Source organism: Cryptomeria japonica, unplaced genomic scaffold (assembly GCF_030272615.1).
Source record: "Cryptomeria japonica unplaced genomic scaffold, Sugi_1.0 HiC_scaffold_280, whole genome shotgun sequence".
NCBI lineage: Eukaryota > Viridiplantae > Streptophyta > Pinopsida > Cupressales > Cupressaceae > Cryptomeria > Cryptomeria japonica.
In genome coordinates this window covers 52,574-67,500 of record NW_026729102.1, presented here as the reverse complement: position 1 = coordinate 67,500, position 14,927 = coordinate 52,574, and the positions used below count along the sequence as shown (strand labels likewise).

Below are 14,927 nucleotides of genomic sequence, written 5' to 3'. Positions count from 1 at the left end.
CATAGGCAATTCCGCTCTTATCCGGTCACGTTTGTGTGCCCGAATTTCGCAAGGCAACCTCCATGGGACATGGAAAAGACTCGAGAAGAGAGCTCGCTCACGGGAGAGAGAAGCCAAGGAGACCACGAGAGTGCTGAGAGTGGGACAGCGCTGAATAGGCGGGAGAAGCCTGCGCGTATAAACGGAGATATATATCCAATTGCAACGAAGGAACGTGCCAAAGATCGAGAACAATGGCAGAAATGCTAGTAACGTGCACTTCGGGACCAACGCATCACCGGAAGACAACCGCCAAACATCGAAAGAGTCGCGATGCTCCGCAACCTACGTGCAAAGCGGTCGCACACCGGGTAAGGGAGTGAGAGCCCCAAACATAGCTGGGCGAGGCGCTCACTCCGCTCTTTAATATCTCGTTAATACCGCCAAGGAAATGGCACAAGCACACACACACAAGCATCCTCGGAAGAGGACAGTTCGAGTGACAGGTCAAATCCAAGAGTTCCGAAGACTACCTCCAGGAACAATCGGGAACAAGACCGATTACAAGTCGTCGAGTCTGTTACTGGGCGAACACGAGATGCGCACAGGAAATCGATCAGCCCTCACAATGGCCCAAGGCCAGAGATCGGACTGCTACGATTTACCCCAACAATCATCGTGCCACTCTTCGCAGAGAGGTGATAGACGCCAACGAGCCCGCGCATAGAAATCGAGGTGTAAAAAGGGCGTTGAAGGCAGGAAGCCTGGACGAAAGAGGCTACGAGGTCACCTCGAAGCGGTCTAAGAATCGGGCGCACTTGGGGCGACTACCAGTGCCAACCCCTTATCCCGCGGTGCGTCCGACACACAGAAATTTCCAAGGCGGCCAAGGAGCCTCCCCGCATAGCAATCGGGGTGTGAGGTTACGGATGCAGCATTGATAGCAATCGAGGTGTGAGGCGAAGGATGCAGAAGTGAGAGCCGAGGGATGTAGCAGAGATAGCAATCGGGGTGTGTGATGCAGAAGAGATAGCAATCGAGGTGTGCGGTGGGAAGGGCCCAGCAGCCAGAATGCATGAAGCGACGGATGAAGCAGTGATGACAACCGGGCTGTGAGGAGAGGAGGGATGCAGCCAAGAAAGCAATCAGGGCTCGAGGCAAGGGATGCATCAAGGATAGCAATCATGTTGTGAGGCGAGATTCCAAAGGCTAAACGTGAGAGGCTGCAGGGTCGACTCAGAGAGGTCTATGCATGTGAGAGGCTGAAAGCAAGGTCGACTCGGAGCGGTCTATGCATCGGGCGCGCTTGGGGCGACTACCAGTGCCAACCCCTTATCCCGCGACGCGTCCGACAAAGAGAACGTTCCAAGGCGGCAGAGGAGGTTACCAGCCGAAGGATGCAGTAGCAATAACAGGTATAGTTCCGCGGCGGCCGAGAAGACTCACTGCATAGGAATCGGGATGCGAGGCGAGGGATGCGGCGGGAAGGCCCCGACGGCTAAACGGAAGAGGCTGCAGGGCCGCCTCGGAATGGTCCAAGCATCGGATGCGATTGGGACGACTACCAGTGCCAACCCCTTATCCCGCGATGCGTCCGATACACAGATAGTTCCAAGGCGGCCGAGGAGCCTCACCGCATATCAATCGGGGTGCGAGGCGAGGGATGGGGCGGGAAGGCCCCAACGGCTAGACGGAAGAGGCTTCAGGGCCACCTCGGAATGGTCCAAGCATCGGACGCGCTTGGGGCGACTGCCAGTGCCAACCCCTTATCCCGCGATGCGTCCGATACATAGATGGTTCCAAGGCGGCCGAGGAGCCTCACCGCATAGCAATCGGGGGTGCGAGGCGAGGGATGGGGCGGGAAGGCCCCAACGGCTAGACGGAAGAGGCTTCAGGGCCGCCTAGGAATGGTCCAAGCATCGGACACGCTTGGGGCGACTACCAGTGACAGCCCCCTATCCCGCGATGCGTCCGATACGAAGATGGTTCCAAGGCGGCCGAGGAGCCTCACCGCATAGCAATCGGGGTGCGAGGTGGGGGATGCGGCGAGATGGCCCCAACGGCTAGACGGAAGAGGCCACAGGGCCGCGTCGGAATAGTCCAAGCATCGGACGCGCTTGGGGCGACTACCAGTGACAACCCCTTATCCCGCGATGCGTCCGATACGAAGATAGTTCCAAGGCGGCCGAGGAGCCTCACCGCATAGCAATCGGGGTGCGAGGTGGGGGATGCGGCGAGATGGCCCCAACGGCTAGACGGAAGAGGCTGCAGGGCCGCCTCGGAATAGTCCAAGCATCGGACGCGCTTGGGGCCACTACCAGTGACAACCCCTTATCCCGCGATGCGTCCGATACGAAGATAGTTCCAAGGCGGCCGAAGAGCCTCACCGCATAGCAATCGGGGTGCGAGGTGGGGGATGCGGCGAGATGGCCCCAACGGCTAGACGGAAGAGGCCACAGGGCCGCCTCGGAATAGTCCAAGCATCGGACGCGCTTGGGGCGACTACCAGTGACAACCCCTTATCCCGCGATGCGTCCGATACGAAGATAGTTCCCAGGCGGCCGAGGAGCCTCACCGCATAGCAATCGGGGTGCGAGGCGAGGGATGCGGCGAGATGGCCCCAAAGGCTAGACGGAAGAGGCTGCAGGGCTGCCTCGGAATAGTCCAAGCATCGGACGCGCTTGGGGCGACTACCACTGCCAACCCCTTATCCCGCGATGCGTCCGATACACAGATAGTTCCGAGGCGGCCGAGGAGGTGGGGGATGCAGCGAGATGGCCCCAACGGCTAGACGGAAGAGGCTGCAGGGCCGCCTCGGAATAGTCCAAGCATCGGACGCGCTTGGGGCGACTACCAGTGACAACCCCTTATCCCGCGATGCGTCCGATACACAGATAGTTCCGAGGCGGCCAAGGAGCCTCACCGCATAGCAATCGTGGTGCGAGGTGGGGGATGCGGCGAGATGGCCCCAACGGCTAGACGGAAGAGGCTGCAGGGCCGCCTCGGAATGGTCCAAGCATCGGATGCGCTTGGGGCGACTACCACTGCCAACCCCTTATCCCGCGATGCGTCCGATACACAGATAGTTCCAAGGCGGCCGAGGAGCCTCACAGCATAGCAATCAGGGTGCGAGGCGAGGGATGCGGCGAGAAAGCCCCAACGGCTAGAGGGAAGAGGCTTCAGGTCCGCCTCGGAATGGTCCAAGCATCGGACGCGCTTGGGGCGACTACCAGTGACAACCCCTTATCCCGCGACGCGTCCGATACACAGATAGTTCCAAGGCGGCCGAGGAGCCTCACCGCATAGCAATCGGGGTGCGAGGCGAGGGATGCGGCGAGAAGGACCCAACGGCTACACGGAAGAGGCTTCGGGGCCGCCTCGGAATGGTCCAAGCATCGGACGCGCTTGGGGCGACTACCAGTGACAACCCCTTATCCCGCGACGCGTCCGATACACAGATAGTTCCAAGGCGGCCGAGGAGCCTCACCGCATAGCAATCGGGGTGCGAGGCGAGGGATGCGGCGAGAAGGACCCAACGGCTACACGGAAGAGGCTTCGGGGCCGCCTCGGAATGGTCCAAGCATCGGACGCGCTTGGGGCGACTACCAGTGACAACCCCTTATCCCGCGACGCGTCCGATACACAGATAGTTCCAAGGCGGCCGAGGAGCCTCACCGCATAGCAATCGGGGTGCGAGGCGAGGGATGCGGCGAGAAGGACCCAACGGCTAGACGGAAGAGGCTTCGGGTCCGCCTCGGAATGGTCCAAGCATCGGACGCGCTTGGGGCGACTACCAGTGACAACCCCTTATCCCGCGACGCGTCCGATACACAGATAGTTCCAAGGCGGCCGAGGAGCCTCACCGCATAGCAATCGGGGTGCGAGGCGAGGGATGCGGCGAGAAGGACCCAACGGCTAGACGGAAGAGGCTTCGGGTCCGCCTCGGAATGGTCCAAGCATCGGACGCGCTTGGGGCGACTACCAGTGACAACCCCTTATCCCGCGACGCGTCCGATACACAGATAGTTCCAAGGCGGCCGAGGAGCCTCACCGCATAGCAATCGGGGTGCGAGGCGAGGGATGCGGCGAGAAGGACCCAACGGCTAGACGGAAGAGGCTTCGGGTCCGCCTCGGAATGGTCCAAGCATCGGACGCGCTTGGGGCGACTACCAGTGACAACCCCTTATCCCGCGACGCGTCCGATACACAGATAGTTCCGAGGCGGCCGAGGAGCCTCACCGCATAGCAATCGGGGTGCGAGGCGAAGGATGCGGCGAGAAGGACCCAACGGCTAGACGGAAGAGGCTTCGGGTCCGCCTCGGAATGGTCCAAGCATCGGACGCGCTTGGGGCGACTACCAGTGACAACCCCTTATCCCGCGACGCGTCCGATACACAGATAGTTCCAAGGCGGCCGAGGAGCCTCACCGCATAGCAATCGGGGTGCGAGGCGAGGGATGCGGCGAGAAGGACCCAACGGCTAGACGGAAGAGGCTTCAGGGCCGCCTCGGAATGGTCCAAGCATCGAACGCGCTTGGGGCGACTACCAGTGACAACCCCTTATCCCGCGACGCGTCCGATACACAGATAGTTCCGAGGCGGCCGAGGAGCCTCACCGCATAGCAATCGGGGTGCGAGGCGAGGGATGCGGCGAGAAGGACCCAACGGCTAGACGGAAGAGGCTTCAGGGCCGCCTCGGAATGGTCCAAGCATCGGACGCGCTTGGGGCGACTACCAGTGACAACCCCTTATCCCGCGACGCGTCCGATACACAGATAGTTCCGAGGCGGCCGAGGAGCCTCACCGCATAGCAATCGGGGTGCGAGGCGAGGGATGCGGCGAGAAGGACCCAACGGCTAGACGGAAGAGGCTTCAGGGCCGCCTCGGAATGGTCCAAGCATCGGACGCGCTTGGGGCGACTACCAATGACAACCCCTTATCCCGCGACGCGTCCGATACACAGATAGTTCCGAGGCGGCCGAGGAGCCTCACCGCATAGCAATCGGGGTGCGAGGCGAGGGATGCGGCGAGAAGGACCCAACGGCTAGACGGAAGAGGCTTCAGGGCCGCCTCGGAATGGTCCAAGCATCGGACGCGCTTGGGGCGACTACCAGTGACAACCCCTTATCCCGCGACGCGTCCGATACACAGATAGTTCCGAGGCGGCCGAGGAGCCTCACCGCATAGCAATCGGGGTGCAAGGCGAGGGATGCGGCGAGAAGGACCCAACGGCTAGACGGAAGAGGCTTCAGGGCCGCCTCGGAATGGTCCAAGCATCGGACGCGCTTGGGGCGACTACCAGTGACAACCCCTTATCCCGCGACGCGTCCGATACACAGATAGTTCCGAGGCGGCCGAGGAGCCTCACCGCATAGCAATCGGGGTGCGAGGCGAGGGATGCGGCGAGAAGGACCCAACGGCTAGACGGAAGAGGCTTCAGGGCCGCCTCGGAATGGTCCAAGCATCGGACGCGCTTGGGGCGACTACCGTTGCCAACCCCTTATCCCGCGATGCGTCTGATACACAGATAGTTCCGAGGCGGCCGAGGAGCCTCACCGCATAGCAATCGGGTTGCGAGGCAGATTATTGGGAAGGGAACCCCCTGGGATGCGGCTCAAGCAGTGCCCAAAGGGACTGGAATGCGGAATCACATCGAGAGACCCAAATGCTATACGAGGGCTCAAATCGAATTATCGATTTGGCCACGACATGGACGCATCGGAACGACTACCTTTGCCGAACCACTCGCAATTGCATCCATACCGAAACCAATAGACATTTCCGTTAGAGCCCTCGCATAGCATTCGGGAATCTCGCATGCCCCTCTAAATCGACCAATGCTGGCGCTCAATGAAAATCCGAGCGCTACCACCGTTCGAGCGCCAGCATTGGTCGAGTTAGAGGGGCACGGGGGAGAATGCTCCAGTCAACACCTCCCCTATATAAGTTATTTGTCCGATTCTCGCACAACCGTAGTCTGCCTCGTCGAATCAAACAACGGTCCCAGATTCCGACTTCCGTTCCGTAGAGACCCAAAAGCTAGATGGAGGCTCGCAAGAAAGAGAGTCGGCGCATAGCAATCGGGTTTCTCGAACGTTTAGGGACCGAGCTCACTTGCGGATAGGGCAAAATCCGCCAAGCAACCCAAAAGCTAGACGGGGGCTCGAATCGAATCGCCTAGGCGGCCACAACAACGACGTGTTGGATCGACTACCAGTGCCAAACCATTCAGCAAGACTAGTCTGTGTCGAGGCCGGATAGAGATTCTCAGAGAGCGCCCGCATAGCATTTAGGAGACCTGCCGCGTCCCTCACACTCGACAAATGGTGGTGCACGTTTATAAATCCGAGCGATCCCAACCCTTTCAAGCACCAACATCGGTCGAGATAGAGGGGCACGGAGGGGGCTGCGTGAGACAACACAGTCCCCTATATAAGTTATTTGTCCGATTCTCACACATCCGAAGAATGGTCATCAAATCGGACAACAGCCCAAACTTCCGACTTCCGTCCCAGAAAGCCCAAGAGCTATCTAAAACGTTCATGGCCGGAACTCGATCGCGGCTATACCAGTCCGCCAAGCAACCCAAAAGCTAGACTGGAGCTCTAGTCGAATCACCTCTGTGGCCATTGCAAGGACGTGTTGGAGCGACTACCATTGCCGAACCATTCCGCAGGTCGAGTCCATACCAAGGCCGCATAGAGATTCACGATGAGCTCCTGCATAGCAATCAGGAGACTTGCCGTGTCCATCACAATCGATAAATCCTGGTGCAAGATTTTTGCATCCGAGCGCTCCAACCAGTCGAGCACCAGCATCAATCGACATAAATGGGCACGGGGGGAGGATGCTCGAGAACACTACCTCCCCTATATAAGTTATTTGTCCGATTCTCAAGCAGCCGAAGTCTGGTCATCGAATCGGGTCAAAGACCACAACTTCCGACTTTACCCACAATGCAAGTCATCGAATCGAACATCGGCCCCCGAGTCGGACTCCATGCGTATGTCAGGTCATCGGACCCAAATTCCGCCTTCCTGCGCATGGCGGGCCATCAATATCAACTCGGTCATCGGACCCAAACTCCGCCTTTTTGCGTATGGCACGCCTTCAAATCGGTCATCGGACCCAAATTCCGCCTTCCTGTGCATGGCGGGCCATCAACATCAACTCGGTCATCGGACCCAAATTCCGCCTTTCTGCGCATGGCACGCCATCAACTCGGTCATCGGACCCAAATTCCGCCTTCCTGCGCATGGCAGGTCATCGGACACAAATTCAGACCTCGCCAATATGCCTACGTATCGAATCGGTCATCGGACCCAACTTCCGACTTCATCCATACTGTAGGGTCTTTGAGGTTGGCGCGGTGCGCTCAACCCAGGGAGTCGACCCATCGAAGCATACACCTCCCCTATATAAGCTATTTGTCCGATTCCCACACCTGTGTAGTTTGCACCTCTGACCAGGACATCGACCCCAACTTCCGAACTCGACTGCAACGACGGCACCAGCGCCTTGGTGCGCACCTTGCGACGCACAGTCCCAACATTCGCCTTCCTGCACATGGCAGGTCATCGGACCCAAATTCCGACCTCGCGAGTATGCCTACATATCGAATCGGTCATCGGACCCAACTTCCGACTTCATCCATACCGTAGGGTCTTTGAGGTTGGCGCGGTGCGCTCAACCCGGGGAGTCGACCCAACGAAGCATACACCTCCCCTATATAAGCTATTTGTCCGATTCCCACACCTGTGTAGTTTGCACCTCCGATCAAGACATCGACCCCAACTTCCGAACTCGCCTCCAACGACCGAACCAGCGCCTTGGTGCGCACCTTGCAACGCACAGTGCCAACATTCGCCTTCCTGCACGTGGCAGGTCATCGGACCCAAATTCCGACCTCGCGAGTATGCCTACATATCGAATCGGTCATCGGACCCAACTTCCGACTTCATCCATACCGTAGGGTCTTTGAGGTTGGCGCGGTGCGCTCAACCCGGGGAGTCGACCCAACGAAGCATACACCTCCCCTATATAAGCTATTTGTCCGATTCCCACACCTGTGTAGCTTGCACCTCCGATCAGGACATCGACCCCAACTTCCGAACTCGACTAAAAAGACCGCACCAGCGCCTTGGTGTGCACCTTGCAACGCACAGTGTCAACATTCGCCTTCCTGCACATGGCAGGTCATCGGACCCAAATTCCGACCTCATGAGCATACCTACTAATCGAATCGGTCATCGGACCCAACTTCCGACTTCATCCATACCGTAGGGTCTTTGAGGTTGGCGCGGTGCGCTCAACCTGGGGAGTCGACCCATCGAAGCATACACCTCCCCTATATAAGCTATTTGTCCGATTCCGACACCTGTGTAGTTTGCACCTCCGCTCAGGACATCGACCCCAACTTCCGAACTCGCCTGCAACGACCGAACCAGCGCCTTGGTGCGCACCAAAAGTGCGCACTTTTGGAGGGCACTTTTGTGCGCTCCAAAGGTGCGCACTTTTGGAGGGCACTTTTCTGCGCTCCAAAGGTGCGCACTTTTGGAGGGCACTTTTTGGAGGGCACTTTTCTGCGCTCCAAAGGTGCGCACTTTTGGAGGGCACTTTTTGGAGGGCACTTTTCTGCGCTCCAAAGGTGCGCACTTTTGGAGGGCACTTTTTGGAGGGCACTTTTCTGCGCTCCAAAGGTGCGCACTTTTGGAGGGCACTTTTTGGAGGGCACTTTTCTGCGCTCCAAAGGTGCGCACTTTTGGAGGGCACTTTTTGGAGGGCACTTTTCTGCGCTCCAAAGGTGCGCACTTTTGGAGGGCACTTTTTGGAGGGCACTTTTCTGCGCTCCAAAGGTGCGCACTTTTGGAGGGCACTTTTTGGAGGGCACTTTTCTGCGCTCCAAAGGTGCGCACTTTTGGAGGGCACTTTTTGGAGGGCACTTTTCTGCGCTCCAAAGGTGCGCACTTTTGGAGGGCACTTTTTGGAGGGCACTTTTCTGCGCTCCAAAGGTGCGCACTTTTGGAGGGCACTTTTGTGCACTCCAAAGGTGCGCACTTTTGGAGGGCACTTTTCCTGTGCTCCAAAGGTGCACACCTAGGTGAGCACCTTCGACCACACCTTGTAGCACACCAAACTCTGACTTTCGACTTCATCCGCAATGCAGGGTCTTTGAGGTTGGCGCAATGCGCACAACCAGGGGAGTCGACCCATCAAACCCAACACCTCCCCTATATAAGCTATTTGTCTGATTCTCATACATGCGTAGCCTGCAGGAGCAATTAGGACATCGACCCCAACTTTCGGCTTCTAAACGAAAACAAGGTCTTTGAGGTTGGTGTAATGCGAACAACTAGGGGAGTCAACCCATCAAACCCAACACCTCCCCTATATAAGCTATTTGTCTGATTCTCATACATGTGTAGTCTACAGGAGCAATTAGGACATCGACCCCAACTTTTGACTTCTTAACGAAAACAAGGTCTTTGAGGTTGACGTAATGCGCACAACCAGGGGAGTCGACCCATCAAACCCAACACCTCCCCTATATAAGCTATTTGTCCGATTCTCATACATGTGTAGCCTGCAGGAGCCATTAGGACATTGACCCCAACTTTTGACTTCTTAACGAAAACAAGGTCTTTGAGGTTGGCGTAATGCGCACAACCAAGGGAGTTGACCCATCAAACCCAACACCTCCCCTATATAAGCTATTTGTCTGATTCTCATACATGTGTAGCCTGCAACAACGATTAGGACATCCACCCCAACTTCTGAATTCGTCTGCGTTGACCGCACCAAAGGTGCACGCCTTGGTGCTCACCAAAATCCGACTTCCGACTTCTTCTGCTATGCGGGGTCTTTGAGGTTGGCGCAGTGCGCACAACCAGGGGAGTCAACCCACCGAATGCAACACCTCCCCTATATAAGCTATTTGTCTGATTCTCATACATGCGTAGACTGCAGCAATGATTAGGACATCCACCCCAACTTTTGACTTCTTAAACAAGACAGGGTCTTTGAAGTTGGTGCAGTGCACACAACCAGGGGAGTCGACCCATCAAACGCAACACCTCCCCTATATAAAGCTATTTGTCCGATTCTCATACGTGTAGTCTGCAGCAGCGATTAGGACATCGACCCCAACTTCCGAATTCGTTTGCATTGACCGCACCAAAGGTGCACGCCTTGGTGTGCACCCTGGAGTGCACTTTGGTGCTCACCTCGGTGCACACTTTGGTGTGCACCTCGGTGTGCACCAAAGGTGCGCACCTTGGAGCGCACCAAAGGTGTACACTTTGGAGCGCACCACATAGGGTCTTTGAGAGGTTGGCGCAGTGCGCACACCAAGGTGGGTGTTGAGGTGCGTGCCGAGGTGGGTGGGTGCTAGGGTGCGCTCCATGGTGGGTGCCAGGGTGGGTGCGTGCTAGGGTGGATTCCAAAGAGGGTCATAGGGTGGGTGCCAAGGTGGGTTGGTGATATAGTGGGTTCAAAGGTGGGTACTAGGGTGGGTTCCAAGGTGGGTCACAAGTTGGGTGCCAGGATGCGTGGGTGTTAGGTTGGGTGCCAAGGTGGGCTCCTGCGTGGGTGGGTGCTAGGGTGGGTTTCAAGGTGGACGCGAGGGCGGGTGCCAAGGTGGGTAACAAGTTGGGTGTTAGGATGGGTGAGTGCTAGAGTGGGTGCCAAGGTGGGTGGGTGCTAAGGTGGATGCCAAGGTGGTTCACAGGGTGGGTGGGTTCTAGGGTGAGTTCCAAGGTGGGTCACAGGTTCAGTGCTAGGGTGGGTGTCAAGGCGGGTGTCGAGGTGCCTGGGTGCTAGGGTGTGGATGCCAATGTGGGTCATAGGGTGGGTACTAGGGTGGGCTGCAATGTGGGTGCCAAGGTGGGTAACATGCTCGGTGGGTTCTAAATTGGGTGCCAGGGTGGGTGTGCACCCACCTTGCCCGAGGTGGGTGCCAAGGTGCCAGTGTGGGTGGGTGCTAAGGTGGATGCCAAGGTGGGTGAGAAGGTGGGTGATAGGTTGAGTGGTAGGATGGGTGGGTGCCAAGATGGGTCACAGGGTGGGTGCAAGGGTGGGTAGGTGCTAGGGTTGGTGTCAGGGTGGGTGGGTGCTAGGTTGGGTTCCAAGGTGGGTGCGAGGGTGAGTGTCAAGGTGGGTCACAGGTTAGGTGCTAGGATGGGTGAGTGCTAGGGTGCAAAGGTGCCAGGGTGGGTGCTAGGATGGGTCGATGCTAGGGTGAGTGGCAAGGTGGGTCCACAAGTGTCAAGGTGGGTGCCGAGGTGGGTGCCAAGTCGGCGACTGCTATGGTGGATGCCAAGGTGGGTCACGGGGTGGGTGCCAAGTTGCTAGGTTGGGTTCCAAGGTGGGTGCCAACGTGGGTGCTAGGGTGCGTGGGTTAAAGGGTGTGTCACAACGTGGGTGCCAGGATGGGTGCGCACCCACACTGGCCAAGACGGGTGCGGGTGCAAGGTTGGGTTCCAAGCCCGGTCACAGGCTGGGTGCTAGGATGGGTGGGTGCCAAGGTGGGCACCAGGGTGGGTGCACCCACCCTGGCCAAGGTGGGTCACGGGGTGGGTCCTAGGGTGGGTAACGGGGTGGGTACTAAGGTGCGTGCCAAGGTGGGTCATAGGGTGGGTGCCAAGGTGGGCACCAGGGTGGGTGTGCACCAACCCTAGCCAGGGTAGGTCACGGGGTGGTTGTCGGGGTGGGCGTCAAGGAGCCAAGGTGGGTGGCAAGTAGCCAAGTTGCGTGCCAAGGTGGGTGTCGGGGTGGGTGCCAAGGATCCAAGGTGGGTGCCAAGGAACCAAGGTGGGTGTCTGGGTGGGTGCCGAGGTGGGAGCCAGGGTGGGTCCCAAGGTGAGTGCAAAGGTGGGTGCCAGGGTCAAGGTGAGTGCCAATGTGGGTTCCAAGGTGCCAGGGTCAGGGTGAGTGCCAATGTGGGTTCAAAGGTGCTAAGTTGGGTGCGAGGTTGGGTGCGAGGGTGGGTGGGTGCCAAGGTGTGCTAGGTGGAAGCCCGGGTGGGTCGGCATCCCATGGGTGTCGAGTTGGGTGCCTGATGGGTGCTTCTTGTCAAGTTTTAGTCGTCGGGACTCATTTCGAGCCTTAGAGGTCGTTTCTTGTCCGGTTGCCCTGTCTTCGACCTGGGAACCCAATTTTGGTCCTCGGGTCCCATTTTTTTTTGTCTCGCATCCCACTTTTGGCCTGTGGCCTTTTCGGGGTCGATTCTCGTTTTGGGCATCAGAGCATGTTTCTTCTCCTAAAACCCAATATTTGTTTATTAAGTCTCAGAACACATTTTTGTTCTCGTGGACCCATCATGGGTCTTGGAACGCATTTGTGGTCCTTGGGTCCCATTTTGCATCCCGAAACTTGTGTTTTGGTGCTTGATCCCTATTTTGGGTGCCCACCTTGCACCAAGTGCGCACCCGGGGCAAACCGAGCGCCTTGGTGCACCGGGGCAAGATCGAGCGTGCACCCGAGGCGCCCCGAACATGCACCAAGGTGCACTCGGCCCACATGTGAGCGCAGGTCGTTGCGCCCGAGGTGGTGTGTGGGCACCGCGTTGCAGACGGGACACTGCACGCACACGACGCCCCCTCCAGGTGCACGCACGTAGGCCGGGCCGGGTGCACACCCGACGCCCTAGCAAGGTGCGCGCACCCGGGCAGGGCTCACACTTGGCGAACGGGGCGCACTTCGCGAGGGAGGGTGTGCACCTCGACGGGGGTGGGTGGCCGGGGTGGATTCGCACGTGGGTCGCGGTTTGCTAAGTACACACTGCGACAAGCTCATAACGGGTGCGATCATACCAACATTAGTGCACCGGATCCCATCAGAACTCCGCAGTTAAGCGCGCTTGGGCCGGAGTAGTACTGGGATGGGTGACCTCCCGGGAAGTCCCGGTGTTGCACCCTTTTTTAGTTTTTCGCCGGGCGTCGCAATGCTATTTGAATAAACCTTTTGCCCGTTTGCGTTCTCGTCGGGGCCGGGCCGGGCCGGGGTGCGCTGCCCGCACTACCGCGCGCGCGGGGGCGACACCGAGCGCGCACCCGAGGCGCCCCGAGCACACAGGCCACGGTGCAACCCGGGCGTTGTGCGCGCACCCCGGTGCGCCCGAGGTGCTGCGCGCGCACCCAGGTGAAATCGGTGTGCACCTCGGCCAGTGCGCGCTCGGTCGAGTCGCGCACGTTGGCCAAGGTGCACGGTGATGTTTCTTACTCTAAGGTTCCGCACCAGACGCCCGGGACAGGTGAGCGAAGCTGGGCGGGGCCGGGTGCGCGGCCGGGGCAGGTGCACGCAGCTGGAGAGAGCTTTGGAGCACACTTCGGAGCGCACCAATGATGCGCTCCATTCAAAAGTTTCCTGAAAAGGCAAAAAAAGTTGAGATTATAGAATTTCCCACTTGAGAGATTGTAAAAAAAAAAAATTTAAAATGAAGGAAATGCGGGTGCCAAGGTGTGCGCAGCCCAGCCAAGGTGTGCGCACCAAGGCGCCCACCCTGGCGAAGGTGCACGCAAGGTGCGCACCCGAGGCAAACCGGACAATTAACCCAACTTTCGACTTCGCGCGCACCTTGGAGCGCACTTCGGAGCGCTCCTTGGTGCGCACCAATCTTGGGCACCTCGGAGTGCACCATGGCGCCCACCAAGGTGCGCACCCGGGGCAAACCGAGCTCCGACTTCGTGCGCACCTTGGAGCGCACGAAAGGTGCGCACCATGGCGCCCACCAAGGTGCGCAGCCCAGCCAAGGCGTGCGCATCAAGGTGCGCACCCTGGCGAAGGTGCGCACCCGGGGCAAACCGAGCTCCGACTTCGTGCGCACCTTGGAGCGCACAAAAGGTGCGCAACCCAGCCAAGGTGTGCGCACCCCGGTCAAACCGAGCTCCGAATCGTGCGCACCAGAGGTGCACGCCATCGTGCGCACCTTGGAGCACACTTCGGAGCCCTCCTTGGTGCGCGCCGATGTTGCGCACCTCGGAGCGCACCCGGGGAAAGCAATGCAATTAACCCGACTTTCGACTTCGTGGGCACCTCGGAGCGCTCTCGGGTTCGCACCTCGGAGCACACCGAGGTGCGCACCTTTGATGCGCTGCCTTCACCAATTTCCAGAAAAGGCAAGAAAACATTGAGAAGGTGTGCGCACCGAGGTGCCCACCCTGGCGAAGGTGCACGCGAGGTGCGCACCCGGGGCAAACCGGGCTCCGACTTCGTGCACGCCGCACCTTGGAGCACACTTCGGAGCGCTCCTTGGTGCGCACCAGGGCGCGCAACCCAGCCGAGGTGCCCACCCCGGCGAAGGTGCACGCGAGGTGCGCACCCGGGGCAAACCGGGCTCCGACTTCGTGCACGCCATGGTGCCCACCGCGGCGAAGGTGCACGCGAGGTGCGCACCCGGGGCAAACCGGGCTCCGACTTCGTGCACGCCGCACCTTGGAGCACACTTCGGAGCGCTCCTTGGTGCGCACCATGGTGCCCACCAGGGCGCGCAACCCCGCCGAAGGTGCACGCGAGGTGCGCACCCGGGGCAAACCGGGCTCCGACTTCGTGCACGCCGCACCTTGGAGCACACTTCGGAGCGCTCCTTGGTGCGCACCATGGTGCCCACCAGGGCGCGCAACCCCGCCGAAGGTGCACGCGAGGTGCGCACCCGGGGCAAACCGGGCTCCGACTTCGTGCACGCCATGGTGCGCACCGCGGCGAAGGTGCGCACCCGGGGCAAACCGGGCTCCGACTTCGTGCACGCCGCACCTTGGAGCACACTTCGGAGCGCTCCTTGGTGCGCACCAGGGCGCGCAACCCAGCCGAGGTGCCCACCCCGGCGAAGGTGCACGCGAGGTGCGTACCCGGGGCAAACCGGGCTCCGACTTCGTGCACGCCGCACCTTGGAGCACACTTCGGAGCGCTCCTTGGTGCGCACCATGGTGCCCACCAGGCCGCGCAACCCAGCCA

At 59.4% G+C, this 14,927-nt stretch overlaps 1 non-coding gene across 1 annotated transcript; it reads left to right on the top strand.

The window, feature by feature from the left end:
• The first annotated feature begins 12,773 nt into the window (after positions 1–12,773).
• Positions 12,774–12,892, top strand: LOC131870051 (5S ribosomal RNA). Its single transcript, XR_009368419.1, has one exon. It is a non-coding gene; the product is annotated as a 5S ribosomal RNA (ribosomal RNA).
• Positions 12,893–14,927: the final 2,035 nt, after the last annotated feature.